Source organism: Physeter macrocephalus, chromosome 21, assembly GCF_002837175.3.
Source record: "Physeter macrocephalus isolate SW-GA chromosome 21, ASM283717v5, whole genome shotgun sequence".
NCBI classification, from domain to species: domain Eukaryota; kingdom Metazoa; phylum Chordata; class Mammalia; order Artiodactyla; family Physeteridae; genus Physeter; species Physeter macrocephalus.
In genome coordinates this window covers 65472679-65487426 of record NC_041234.1, presented here as the reverse complement: position 1 = coordinate 65487426, position 14748 = coordinate 65472679, and positions in this window count along the sequence as shown.

The following is a 14748-nucleotide window of genomic DNA, read 5'->3' as shown; positions in this document are numbered from 1 at the left end:
AGACCTAGGGACACATACAGACTGAAAGTGAGGGGATGGAAAATTATACTCCATGGGAATGGAAATCAAAAGAAAGCTGGAGTAGCAACACTCATATAAGAAAAATAGAATTAAAATAAAGACTATAAAAAGAGACAAAGAAGGACACTACATAATGATTAATCCAAGAAGAAGATCTAACAATTGTAAATATTTATGCACCCAAAATAGAAGCATCTTAACACCACACTTTCACCAATGGACATATCAATGAAAAAGAAAATAAATATGGAGAAACAAGCTTTAAATGATACATTAAACAAGATGGACTTAATTGATAATTATAGGACATTCCATCCAAAAACAACAGAACAGAATTTCTTCTCAAGTGCTCATGGAACATTCCCTAGGTTAGATCATAATTTGGGTCACAAATCAAACCTTGGCAAATTTACAAAAATTGAAATAATATCAAGAATCTTTTCCGACCACAATGCTATTAGACAAGATATCAATTACAAGAAAAAACTGTAAAAAACACAAACACATGGTAGTAGCTAAGCAATATGTTACTAAATAACTAAGTGATCTCTGAAGAAATCAAAGGGGAAATCAAAAAATACTGAGGAAAAATTGAAAATTAAAACACGATGACCCAAAACCTATGGGATGCAGCAAAAGCAGTTCTAAGAGGGAAGTTTATAGCAATAAAGTCCTACTTCAAAAAAAAAAATCACAATTAAACAACCTAACATTACACCTAAAACAGTTAGAGAAAGAACAATGAAAAAAACCCAAAGTTAGCATATTCTAATAATAATAAAAAAATTATAATATAATATAATAATAATCAAATCATAAAGATTAGATCATAAATAAATGAAAAAGAAATGAAGGAAATGATAGCAAAGATCAATAAAACTAAAATTGGTTCTTTGAAAAGATAAACAAAATTGATAAAACACTAGCCAGACTCACCAAGAAAAAAAGGGAGAAGACTCAAATCATCAGATTTGGAAATGCAAAAGGAGACATAAAAAAAGATATTGCAGAAAGAGAAGAGCTAACACCTATCCTTATCAAACTCTTCCAAAATATAGCAGAGTGAGGAACACTTTCAAACTTATTCTATGAGGCCACGATCAGCCTGCTACGAAAACCAGACAAAAATGCCACAAAAAAGAAAACTATAGGCCAATATCTCTAATGAACATAGATGCAAAAATCCTCAACAAAATACTAGCAAACAGAAACCAGCAGCACATCCAAAGGATCATACACCATGGTCAAGTGTGGTTTATCCTAGAAATGCAAGGATTGTACAATATACACAAATCAATCAATGAGATACACCACATTAACAAACTGAAGGATAAAAACCGTATGATTATCTCAATAGATGCAGAAAGAGCTTTTGACAAAATTCAACAATCATTTATGATAAAAAACTTTCCATAAAGTAGGCATAGAGGAAACTTAACTCAACATGATAAAGGCCATATATGACAAATCCACAACCAGCATCTTTCTCAATGGTGAAAAACTGAAATAATTTCCCCTAAGATCAAGAACAAGACAACGTTACCCACTCTCATCACTATTATTCAACATAGCTTTGGAAGTTTTAACCACAGCAATCAGAGAAGAAAAAGAAATAAAAGGAATACAAATCAGAAAAGAAGAAATAAAACTGTCACTGTTTGCAGATTACATGGTACTCTACATAGAGAATCCTAAAGATGCTACCAGAAAACTACTAGAGCTAATCAATGAATTTGCTAAAGTATCAGAATACAAAATTAATGTACATAAATCTCTTGCATTCCTCTACACTAATGGTGAAAAATCTGAAAACGAAATTAAGGAAGCACTCCCATTTACCAATGCAACAAAAAAATAAAATACCTTAGGGATAAACCTACCTAAGGAGACAAAAGACCTGTATGCAGAGAACTATAAGACACTGATGTAAGAAATTAAAGATGATGCAAACAGATGGAGAGCTATCCCTTGTTCTTGGATTGGAAGAATCAACCTTGTGAAAATGGCTATACTGCCCAAAAAAATCTACAGATTCAGTGCAATTCCTATCGAACTACCAATGACATTTTTCACAGAATTAGAAAAATAAATTTCACAATTTGCATGGAAAAACAAAAGACCCCGAATACCCAAAGCAGTCTTGAGAAAGAAAAACGGAAATGGAAGACTCAGGCTCCCTGACTTTAGACTATACTACAAAGTTACAATAATCAAGACATTATGGTCCTGGCACAAAAACAGAAATGTAGATCAAGGGAACTGGATATAAAGGCCAGACATAAACCCACGCACATATGATTACCTTATCTTTGATAAAGGAGGCAAGAATATACAATGGAGAAAAGACAGTCTTTTCAATAATTGGTGCTGGGAAAACTGGACAGCTACATGTAAAAGAATGAAATTAGAACACTCCCTAACACCATACAGAAAAATAAACACAAAATTGATCAAATACCTAAATGTAAATCCAGAAATGATAAAACTCTTAGAGGAAAACATAAGAAGATCACTCTTTGACATAAATCACATCAAGATCCTTTTTGGCCCACCTCAAGAGAAATGGAAAAAATAAATAAATAAATAAACAAATGGGACCTAATGAAACTTAAAATCTTTTGCACAGCAAAGGAAACCACAAACAAGATGAAAGACAACCCTCAGAATGGGAGAAAATATTTGCAAAAAAATAACTGACAAAGGATTATTATCCAAAATATACAAGCAGATCATGCAGATCAATATCAAAAAAAGAGACAACCCTACCCAAAAATGGGCAGAAGACCTAAATAGACATTTCTTCCAAGAAGATATACAGATTGCCAGCAAACATATGAAAGGATGGTCAACATCACAAATCATTAGAGAAATGCAAATCAAAACTCCAATCAGGTATCACCTCACACTGGTCAGAATGGCCATCATCAAAAAATCTACAAACAATTAATGCTTGAGTGGGTTTGGAGAAAATGGAACCCTCTTGCACTGTTGGTGGGAATGTAAATTAATAGAGCCACTATGGAGAACAGCCTGGATGTTCCTTAAAAAACTAAAAATTGGGGCTTCCCTGGTGGTGCAGTGGTTGTGCGTCCGCCTGCCAATGCAGGGGAACCGGGTTCGCGCCCTGGTCTGGGAGGATCCCACATGCCGTGGAGTGGCTGGGCCCGTGAGCCATGGCCGCTGAGCCTGCGCGTCCGGAGCCTGTGCTCCGCAATGGGAGAGGCCACAGCAGAGGGAGGCTCGCATACCACAAAAAAACAACAACAACAAAAAAAACACTAAAAATTGAACTACCATATGACCCAGCAATCCCACTACTGGGCATATACACTAAGAAAACCTCAAAAAGAGTCATGTACCAAAATGTTCATTGCAGCTCTATTTACAATAGCCAGGACATGGAAGCAACCTAAGTGTCCATCAACAGATGAATGGATAAAGAAGATGTGGCACATATATACAATGGAATATTACTCGGCCATAAAAAGAAACAAAATTGAGTTATTTGTAGTGAGGTGGATGGACATAGAGTCTGTCATACAGACTAAGTCAGAAAAAGAAAAACAAATAGCGTATGATAACACATATATATGTAATCTAAAAAAAATGTTCTGAAGAACCTAGGGGCAGGACAGGAATAAAGACACAAACATAGAGAATGTACTTGAGGACATGGGGATGGTGGAGATTAAGCTGAGATGAAGTGAGAGAGTGACATTGACATACATACATTACTAAATGTAAAATAGATAGCTAGTGGGAAGCAGCCAAATAGCACAGGGAAATCAGCTCTGTGCTTTGTGACCACATAGATGGGTGGGATAAGGAGTTTGGGAGGGAGACAAAAGAGGGAGGGTATATGGGGATATATGTATTCATATAGCTGATTCACTTTGTTATACAACAGCAAGTAACACAACAATGTAAATCAATTATACTACAATGAAGATGTTAAAAAAAAAGATAATTGTGAGAAGAGGTTACATTTGACAAAGATGAGAGAAATGAGAAATGACAGTAAAAATACTAAATAGATCTATATATATTTATAATTATACAGCAGAGTTTGTATGAGTACATTCCTCAGATGACCTATATCAAAATCATCTAGGGCATTATGAAAAAAAAGTTCAGATTTCAGGTCTATACATCAGACACACTGAATCAGAATATCAGAGTTTGGAAGCCAGAAATTGTTTAACAAGCTGCCTGAATGATGAATGTATACATATGTTTAGGAACCATTATAACAGAGAGTAGTCAACTGTTGAATATTAACCGTTGGTTTTAAAAATTCTCTTTTTCTTTTTGTGTTTGTTATGGTTTAATTTTTGTCTCATATTTAATGGTTCCTTAACTTAGGAGGTCTAACACTCTGGTTCATTATAACTATAGTTGTCAACGGAATCTTTGTGACAGATTCTTAATTATAGCAGCCCTAAGGTTGAGGAATGACAAATAACCCCTCTATGGAAAAATGCACTACTCTTGCACTAACCAAAGCATCTGCTGAGAGCTGCAAATTTAACTATTAGACCAAGTCCTTAAGGACCTCCTGGTGTTTGCATGTTTATTGGTTTAAGGCATGGCATTGCATCAGAGTTAATTTATTTGGGTAATTTTGTATTGCTAATTTTTAGAGACGAGGACCCTGAGAGTGTGGGTCATAGGTAAATTTTGATGGGAGAAGAACAGAAGGAAGGAAAGTGGTGAAACTTTGTAATTATTTCATATAGCAAACCAGAGGAATCATGAGATCACATTATATCCACATATGATTATATCTGTAGTAAGGTAGGTAGTACCAAAAAGCCAAGGAAATATGAGATTTGAAACCACTGAAAGAGGATAAAAATGAAATAAAATTTGCCTAGTTCAAAGGTGTAAGGTATTATGAAGGAGCCCACCATACTTATACAAAATGTTGACTCAGCCTCAGGTAGACTTACTTTTTGTATTCATTTGGAAACTAGATAATTTTTCTACCTATTTAAAGTGTTTTGGTTGGTTCTGTGCATTTATAATTTAAAACTGACAGCTTCAAAAGTGAGGTTAGAAAAGGAAAATAAGATAATGTACAAAAATAATCTGTTATGTTCAGGGCCATATGAAATCATTCAAATTAACCTTTGTAAATGCTTACCATTCCTGTTTAAGATCAGATTAGATTGTGTTTATAGAACAGTTCAACTGAATGGCCAATAAAATTAGGTATTGAAGGCTTCCCTGGTGGTGCAGTGGTTGGGGGCCTGCCTGCTGATGCAGGGGACACGGGTTCGTGCTCCGGTCCGGGAAGATCCCACATGCCGTGGAGCCTGTGCGTCTGGAGCCTGTGCTCCGCAGCAGGAGAGACCACAACAGTGAGAGGCCCGCGTAACGCAAAAAAAAAAAAAAAAAAAAAATTAGGCATTAAGGTTTGTATACCATTTCAACCTGTTCTTTCCAAGATGTTCAGAGAAGCCTCGTATTTCTCTCTTTATGAGGAACTATATCAAACGTATTTAAAGAGACTTTGAGAACTCTCAATTGCACATTTATGGCCAGAGATGTAATATGCTTCTTGCTGATAAAATTTTTGAAATAACTTGTAAAAGCCCTATAGCCTCTTGGAAATCTCAGTTTATGCTTAAATTCTTTCTCTTCCCTGAAGTTATTTATGTATCAGAATTTAGAGGCACTGATAAGGAAATGTGTCAGATTTAGGTACCTTATGGTTCTATACTTGATTATCTATTTCATGGTGTTAAACAAAGTATTGATTAATGGTTTATTTGTGCTTAAGCCTTTTCTATATACGTGTAGTAAATGAAGGAAGATGTGGAGTGGGGGCTGGAGCCCAGAACTAAAGAAACAGAAGATTAGCTCACTGCCAATGATGAGCTTACAGTCTAGTTGGTAAGAAGAGACATGCAAATATAAATCAAGATAGGAAAATAGACAATAGCATATAATCATTAGTCATTTTTTTATGGTATGCTTAAGTACTACAGGAGGTCAGAAAAGGGGCCAAATATGGAGTGGTAATTATAGGAAGATTTACAGAAGAGGTGGATCTTGAGATCAACCTTCAAGAATAGGTGAAATTTGAATAGGATAAAAGAAAAGATATGGCATACAGGGTAAGAATAGCATGAACAAAATTGTAGAAGAATAATAACCCTGTGATATTTTTCTGGGAAGCAGTAGGTATGTAAAGTGGGATTATTCAGTGGTGACAGAATTTGTAATTTTCTTCTGTTTTGCATAGTTGACAGAATCACTATTATTATTACTGTATTGACATAGTATAATTCATTTTTAGTGAGTATGGATTTAGCACAGAAACACTGAAAAAATAGGAGAGAGAGAGAGAGAAATAGTATAAAAGTCAATGCTATTCACTTGAAAGCATATGCAGAAGAAGAAAATTGTTTAAGGAATAGTGATAATGTCAAAATATTATGACATTATTAGATTTAGAATTTTGGCTTGGACCACATGAGCAAGGTATTCCAAATTATTAAAAACCGCAGAGATTTTGAATTCTTACCTAATTACTCCCAGCAGAATTAATTTACCTTAGAAAAAGTTTTTCCATTCATTTCTTAATTTTGAGGCATCATTCAATATTTCACTTTTCTTTTATCTTCAAATTTATGAAAGCCCTTTATACTTTCTTGCTATTTTGTCTTTCTTCAGTTGATTCTCAAACCACTGTAACCTACATTTGGTTCTCACCAAGAAAGAGTGGCCATCTCTTCATTGGGTTCACAAATACAACCTGTCAAATTTAATGATATTTTCTTGTACTAATCTAAACTGCTTTGACACTGACAGGAATATGACACTCTTGACCAATTCTTCATTCTTGAAACTTTCTTCTTGTTTGGCTGTTGTAACCTATACCCTGCTTTTCTTCTACTGTTCTTTATCAGGTCGTTACCTTTATTCTTCAGACTGCCTTTATGTGTTGGTATCATCTTATATTTTCAATGTATTTTCTAGGTAGTTTCATCATTAATTTAAAAATACCAAAGAAAGTAACTCATCATCCCCTCCTCACCTAGCCTACACACATGGTTTACTTCCCATATTCTATATCTTAGTAAATCAAATAACATTCACTTATTTGCCCAAGGAAGAAATTCAAAAATTAGCCTAACCCTTTTAACTAAGTCATTATTAACTTCTCTAAGTTCTCACTCTAAAATGCTTCTGAGATCTACCCTCTCATCCTTTCAGAGACCCATATTTAAGGTTCTTTTCCACATCTGACCTGAATGCCAATGAACTGATCACTGATCCTCTGTCTTCAATTTTTTTTTCTTTTTCTTTTTTTCTATATCCTTCTCAGTGCCCCAAAAGTTAAGTCTGATTGTGTCATTCCTCTGATTATAGTGGTTCAATTCCCACTCACTACAGGGTGATTTTCAAATTCGTTAACATAGCACTCATGGTTTTTCTCCTATCATTGTCTAGGAATTTATGAATCCCTTCTCCTTGAAATACATTCTGCATTTAGCTGCCCAAACAAACAAACAAGCAAACAAAACCCAAAGATACCCTCCAGTGATTCTATCTTATTTTTTCAGCAAATTCCTTATCATAACATGTTAATTTTTAACTATTTAAGATGTTAGACTTCCTAAGAAGATAGGCATTTTAATAGGAGATTTTTGAAAATGAAAATATCAATCCCTCTAGTGGGGGCATTTCAGGTACCATGTTAAATGATGAAACATCATCATTTTGTTCATATTAAGAACACTGAGTTTCCTCAAATAAAAGAGAATATTTATTGATCACCAACTATAAAATGTGCACTGCAGTAAATGGTTAAGCAATATTAACCTACCTAATTTTAACAAAACAAACATTTGATTAAATCTCTTCTTAGTGGGTGTTCACATCCTATGTTCTTACATTAAAAAATAGTAGGTTTTTTTTTCTTTTTAAAGCCAAGTCCATCTTATTATGTCCAACTATGATTCCCAAATATTTTAGAAGATTGCTACTATTTTATGATAATTTACCCAGCTTCTAAACAAGTTGTAAAATATAAATACTATTTATTGGTATGATGACTAAAACTACAGTTTTGTACACAATCCAATTATGAATGCATATTACAGACTATTATGAGCTTCATGCTTGAGTTCAGTTTTTAATTAATTAAAACCTTGTAGGTATTACATAAAAAACAATAAACAATAAAATTTCTAATACTTATAAACAACACTTTTAGAACCAATTACTCACTTGTAGAGAGAAATAAGTATATTTTCTTCACCTTACAATAAGAAAACTAAATTTCAGAGTTCTTATAACTTGTTAAAATCATACAGTTAGTGGCAGAGTAAAGATTCCAATTTAGACTTACATGAACCAAAATTCTATTATTCTATGCTATTAAGACACAGAAAGTGCTGTGTTGGGGAGGAAGAAATTTTCCTCTACCCTTCTAGGTTCTTCTGGGTGATCTGAGAATTAAACTGACATGAGACAGATTAACAGAAGAAAATCAAACAAAAGTTTAATAACATGTTACATGGGACAAAGCCAGGAAAACTGAGTAAATTGTCAAAATTGCCAAAACTCTCACCTTAAATACTATCTTCAGCTAAAGAAAAAAAGAGGATATCAGAGGTAGTAGTATGGGACTTCACAGGAGAGGAAGGTAATTCACATGGACATAGAAAAGCAATTGTTTCCTGGATGCACAGACAGCAGGACACAGAGTAGACTCCGAACTCTAGGCCCTGCCAGAGTTTCCCCCACCACTCCTAGCTCATATTCTTTGCAGATATCTCCAGTGATAGATCTATTCTGGAAACAGAATACCTAAATTCTTTAGGTACCTAAGGGGAAAGTAAAAAGAAAGACTTCCTGTCTCTTGTTTCTTAAAAATAATCAGCCTAAGTTAATCCTCATGCCAAAGAGGCACCACAAATGTATGGCAAATCTTACTAACTTATAGTACAAAATAGATTTATGATAAATATTAGTTCTGCCCATTTATATGCAAAATTGAACCATTTATAATTCCTTTCAGCTACAAGATCATATAAATATTTATGCCTTTATTGAATCAGACCAACTATCAAGCAACAGAGAATCAGTTGATGGAAACAAGTTGCCTGGGTTATTTTGGAAGATATGAGAAGGAAGAACCTGAAGATGATAAGGCTGGCTTGGCTGAGTGGACTCTCTCTGAGTGGCCAACAAAGAGTTCTAAGTAGCTGAAGAGAACTTACAGCCTAAAGAGCAGAGAAAAATAGGAGCAGAAGTTTATGTGTACAGGGGTGGTGAAAGAAAAATTAACTATAAAGGCACTATTATTATGAGTTAAAACTGTTAGAAAAGGAAAAGGCATAAAACACAAACCTAAATGTAATCAAGCATAGTCTTTTGTAACACTCCAACCATCCCTTCTTGCTAATTTATAATACAGGGTGGTTTTAACATATAATGATCCATCTAAGTTTAATTGTCCCTTTTCAACAAAATGTCTTACTAAAACACTTCAGAAATCACAATTCAAACCACTTGATTGTCTATAGTTCCAGCATGTTAATTGATTTCTTACATTTGCACAGCAGTTTGTCATGTGCAATATACTTTTTTGTACATATTGTATAAAATTAATAAACAGAAACCTCAATTAAATAGTGTTTGGAGACCAGAAGGTGGAGCTCTCACACTCTGTGAAGATGGCAGAGCCCAACAGGAAGAAGACTCCTTTTCTTTCCTGGACAAGGACTCAGACAATGAAAAACCGTGAATTTTTTGTTTACTATAGCCCTCCTAATTTATTTTGTCTCTGTATAAATGTGTTCTCCTTTCCTTGGAGCGTGGGGACTTGCATAGTAGCTCACCATGGCTGTAGACTGCAAATTGCAAATTTATGCTGATCCCAAATGAACCCATCTTTGCTGGAGAAATATCTGGCAGTCTATATTTTCAAATCAACAATACAGTATCCTTTTGTACCCTTACACGTCCTGTGACTTAGGAGTTATAGGAGTCTTATTATACTCAAGTTGAGACAGAAAGGAAGGGGGCAGATCACAACTATTAAAAGGATATGGAGGGGGGGGTCTTCCCTGGTCGCGCAGTGGTTGAAAGTCTGCCTGCCGATGCAGGGGACGTGGGTTCGTGCCCCGGTCTGGGAGGATCCCACATGCTGCGGAGCGGCTGGACCCGTGAGCCATGGCCGCTGAGCCTGCGCGTCCGGAGCCTGCGCTCCACAACAGAAGAGGCCACAACAGTGAGAGGCCCGCGTACAGAAAAAAAAAAAAAAAAAAAAAGAATATGGCAGGGGCCACAGCCACTGAGAAAAAGAGGATATGACAGCAAGTGGCTGGAACCAGCTAAAACCAAGATGGCATCAATCATGGTCCAACCAAGCATGGTCCAGTTATTGACCTTTAGCTCATTATGCCTTCATTAGAATACTAAAAAATCACTCCCATTTGCACCATGATAGCTCTAGGGCTGACCATAAAAGGCCCAAAAGAGAGCAGTGGCCCAACTCCTAGAAATCCCCACCCCTTAACAAGAATATTCCTCCCACTCGTTAAAGTATGAAATTACCCAGCACGTAAAAACTAAGAACCCCATACCCTGGGGCTGCTCTCGCCTTCTGAGATGGACCACATTCTGTCTCTATGGAGTGTGCATCTCCCTGAATAAAACTGCTTTCGCTCTATTTCAGTTTGAATTCTTTCCTGCAAGAAACCAAGGGATCTCACTTGGTAGCCTGTTTCAGGGACACGCATGCATCCAGGGACGCGATATTTCCTTCTCTTGCATCAAAGTGACATAAATGCCCAATAATCTAGAGACCACTCTTCCTTTTCATGTCAAAATACAATAGGTTAAGCACCTTTTAATACCCCATTACACTCACTTTATTAATAAAGAAATTTAGGCCAAAAAAAACCCATAACACCATAATTCAGTTCAACAAAAATTTATTGAACACCAAAATCATACAATTAACACATGGTAAATCTAGGAACTGAAACTAGGTCTTTTGACTCCTTATCCAGATCTCTTTCTACTCTGCCACTGTGCCTTGACAGAGTTAAGATAGAAACACTGTTTCCAAAGTGGAAACCCAATAAACAGTGTTTATTGGGTTAACCCAATAAACAGACAACCAAGGGAAAACTTTTTAAAATAAAAATTCAACTGAATAAGTTTTAAAGATCAAATTGGCTTTATTAAACAATTCATTAGCCAGGCAGAATTCCATCTAGCAATAGAAAGGAGCTCCACCGAGCTGTAGAGAGGGGACAGAAAAAGGAAATTATTAGCAAAAATGCATTAGTTTAGGTAAGGTCACACTCCTAAGATGAATGGAAATAGTCTATCAGTGGATTTCCTGCTAGTAATGACCAAGAAATTTCAGGTTAGCTAGTTAAAGGTCATGTTCCTGGGGATGATTGAAATTGTAATTAGGTTAGGTATTAAGTCTTGGTTTGCTGACATGGGGTCTAACAAAAGTTACTCTGTTTGGGGCATATTGTCTCTTTTTAAACAACTGGTTTGGGACACAAGAACTGAAGGAATGACACAGGGGCAGGGCTTCTTATGATTTCCCCACACACAACTAACAGAAGAAAGCACCTTGGACTGGCATTTTCTGAGCCCAAACCAAACAAGGGTTGCCAGACTAGGTAGGCATATTACTCCCCTAGACTAAACAAGAGTCCTGCCAATTATATAAAGCCAGTGTGTAACACCTGCAAGGAGGATCAATAGCAACCTCACTAACAACAGTGGTCAGGGAAACACCCTAATTTCTGGTCATCAGCATCATAGCTGAGGCCCCCTGCCTCTGCTATGAGATAAGGAGGCAGAGGCCAGATACTGGAACTAGCAAAGAAAATCCTGCCTCAATAAGCAGCCCCTGCCCAGATGTGATTTCAGTGCCACACAGGCAGAGGGAATCTCTAAACAACCAACACCCAGCCTGGGAAGAACTATTCCACAATGTGAGCTGGAGACTCTTGCCCCAACTAGAAGTACCAGACTCCTCATACCCAACACCCAACTCCCGGAGGACACCAGTGGGAAACTCAGCAGCACCAAACACGTCCAAACAGAACAAAGTAACACTACAAAGTTTCTAAAAATTAAACTACCAATGCAACCACAACCCACAGAAGTAGGCTAAACGATCTAACTAGAACACTGGAAAAAGACATAAACAGATATTTCACTGAGGAGGATATACAGAAGACAAAGAAGTAAGTATAAAGATGTTCAACATAGTTAGGCATCAGGGACATGCAAATTAAATACTCAGTGAAATACACTACACACCTATCAGAATGCTTAAAATACAAAGAAAATATCCAATGTAGGTGAAGATGGGGAGAAACTGGATAAAAAACATTTACTGGTGGGAAAGTAAAAGACGTCATTCTAGAAGGGAGTTTGGCAATTTCTTATAAAATTAAACACATGGCTGCTATACAACCCAACAGTTTCACTCCTGGGGATTTATCAGAGAGAAATAAAAACTTATTTCCACACAAACACCCATGCATGCATATCCATAGCTACTTTATTCATAATGGTCAAAATTGGTTAAAAATTGGCTCAAAAAATAGTAAAAAAATGTGGTACATCAATACCATGGAATAACACTCAACAATAAAATCTAACCACCAATTGATCTATGCAACAACTTGGATGACTCTCCAGGAAATTAAGCTAAATAGAAAAAAAAATTCCAAATTTACATGCTGGATAAAGTGATTTATATAACTTTTTTTTAACATCTTTATTCGAGTATAATAGCTTTACAATGGTGTGTTAGTTTCTGCTTTACAACAAAGTGAATCAGTTATACATATACATATGTTCCCATATATCTTCCCTCTTGCATCTCCCTCTCTCCCACCCTCCCTATCCCACCCCTCTACATAGTCACAAACCACCTAGCTGATCTCCCTGTGCCATGCGGCTGCTTCCCACTAGCTATCCACCCTACGTTTGGTAGTGTATATATGCCCATGCCACTCTCTCATTTCGTTACAGCTTACCCTTCCCCCTCCCAATATCCTCAAGGCCATGCTCTAGCAGGTCCGTGTTTTATTCCCATCCTACTCCAGGCTCTTCATGACATTTTTTTTCGTAGATTCCATATATATTTGTTAGCATATGGTATTTGTTTTCCTCTTTCTGACTTACTTCACACTGTATGACAGACTCCAGATCGATCCACCTCACTACAAATAACTCAGTTTCATTTCTTTTTATGGCTGAGTAATATTCCATTGTATACAGGTGCCACATCTATTTTATCCATCCATCTCTTGATGGACACTTAGGTTGCTTCCATGTCCTGGCTATTGTAAATAGAGCAGCAATGAAAATTGTGGTACATGACTCTTTTTGAATTATGGTTTTCTCAGGGTATACACCCAGTAGTGGGATTGCTGGGTCATATGGTGGTTCTATTTGTAGTTTTTTAAGGAACCTCCATACTGTTCTCCATAGTGGCTATATCAATTTACATTCTCACCAACAGTGCAAGAGTGTTCCCTTTTTTCCACACCCTCTCCAGCATTTATTGTTTCTAGATTTTTGGATGATAGCCATTCTGAATGGTGTGAGAAGATATCTCATTGTAGTTTTGATTTGCATTTCTCTAATAATTAATGATGTTGAGCATTCTTTCATGTGTTTGTTGGCAATCTGTATATCTTCTTTGGAGAAATGTCTATTTAGGTCTTCTGCTCATTTTTGTATTGGGTTGTTTGGTTTTTTGTTATTAAGCTGCATGAGTTGCTTATAAATTTGAGAGATTAATCTTTTGTCATTTGCTTTATTTGCAAGTATTTTCTCCCATTCTGAGGGTTGTCTTTTGGTCTTGTTTTTGGTATCCTTTGCTGTGCAAAGGCTTTTAAGTGTCATTAGGTCCCATTTGATTATTTTTGTTTTTATTTCCATTTCTCTAGGATGTGGGTCAAACAGGATCTTGCTGTGATTTATGTCATATGTTTATGGTATCCTTTGCTGTGCAAAAGTTTTTAAGTTTAATTAGGTCCCATTTGTTTATTTTTGTTTTTATTTCCATTTCTCTAGGAGGTGGGTCAAAAGGATCTTGCTGTGATTTATGTCATAGAATGTTCTGCCTATGTATTCCTCTAAGAGTTTGATTATGTCTGGCCTTACATTTAGGTCTTTAACCCATTTTGAGTTTATTTTTGTGTATGCTGTTATGGAGTGTTCTAATTACATACTTTTACATGTACTTGTCCAGTTTTCCCAGCACCACTTATTGAAGAGGCTGGCTTTTCTCCACTGTATATTCTTGCATCCTTTATCAAAGATAAGGTTACCAAAAAAAAAAAAAAAAAAAAAGATAAGGTGACCATATGTGTATGGGTTTATCTCTGGGCTTCTATCCTGTTCCATTGATCTATATTTCTGTTTTTGTGCCAGTACCATACTGTCTTGATAACTGTAGCTTTGTAGTATAGTCTGAAGTCAGGGATCCTGATTCTGCCGGCTCCTTTTTTCTTTCTCAAGTTTGCTTTGGCTATTCGGGGTCTTTTGAGTTTCCATACAAATTGTGAAATTTTTTATTCTAGTTCTGTAAAAAATGCCAGTGGTAGTTTGATAGGGATTGCATTGAATCTGTAGATTCCTTTGGGTAGTAGAGTCATTTTCACAATGTTGATTCTTCCAATCCAAGAACATGGTATATCTCTCCATCTATTTGTATCATCT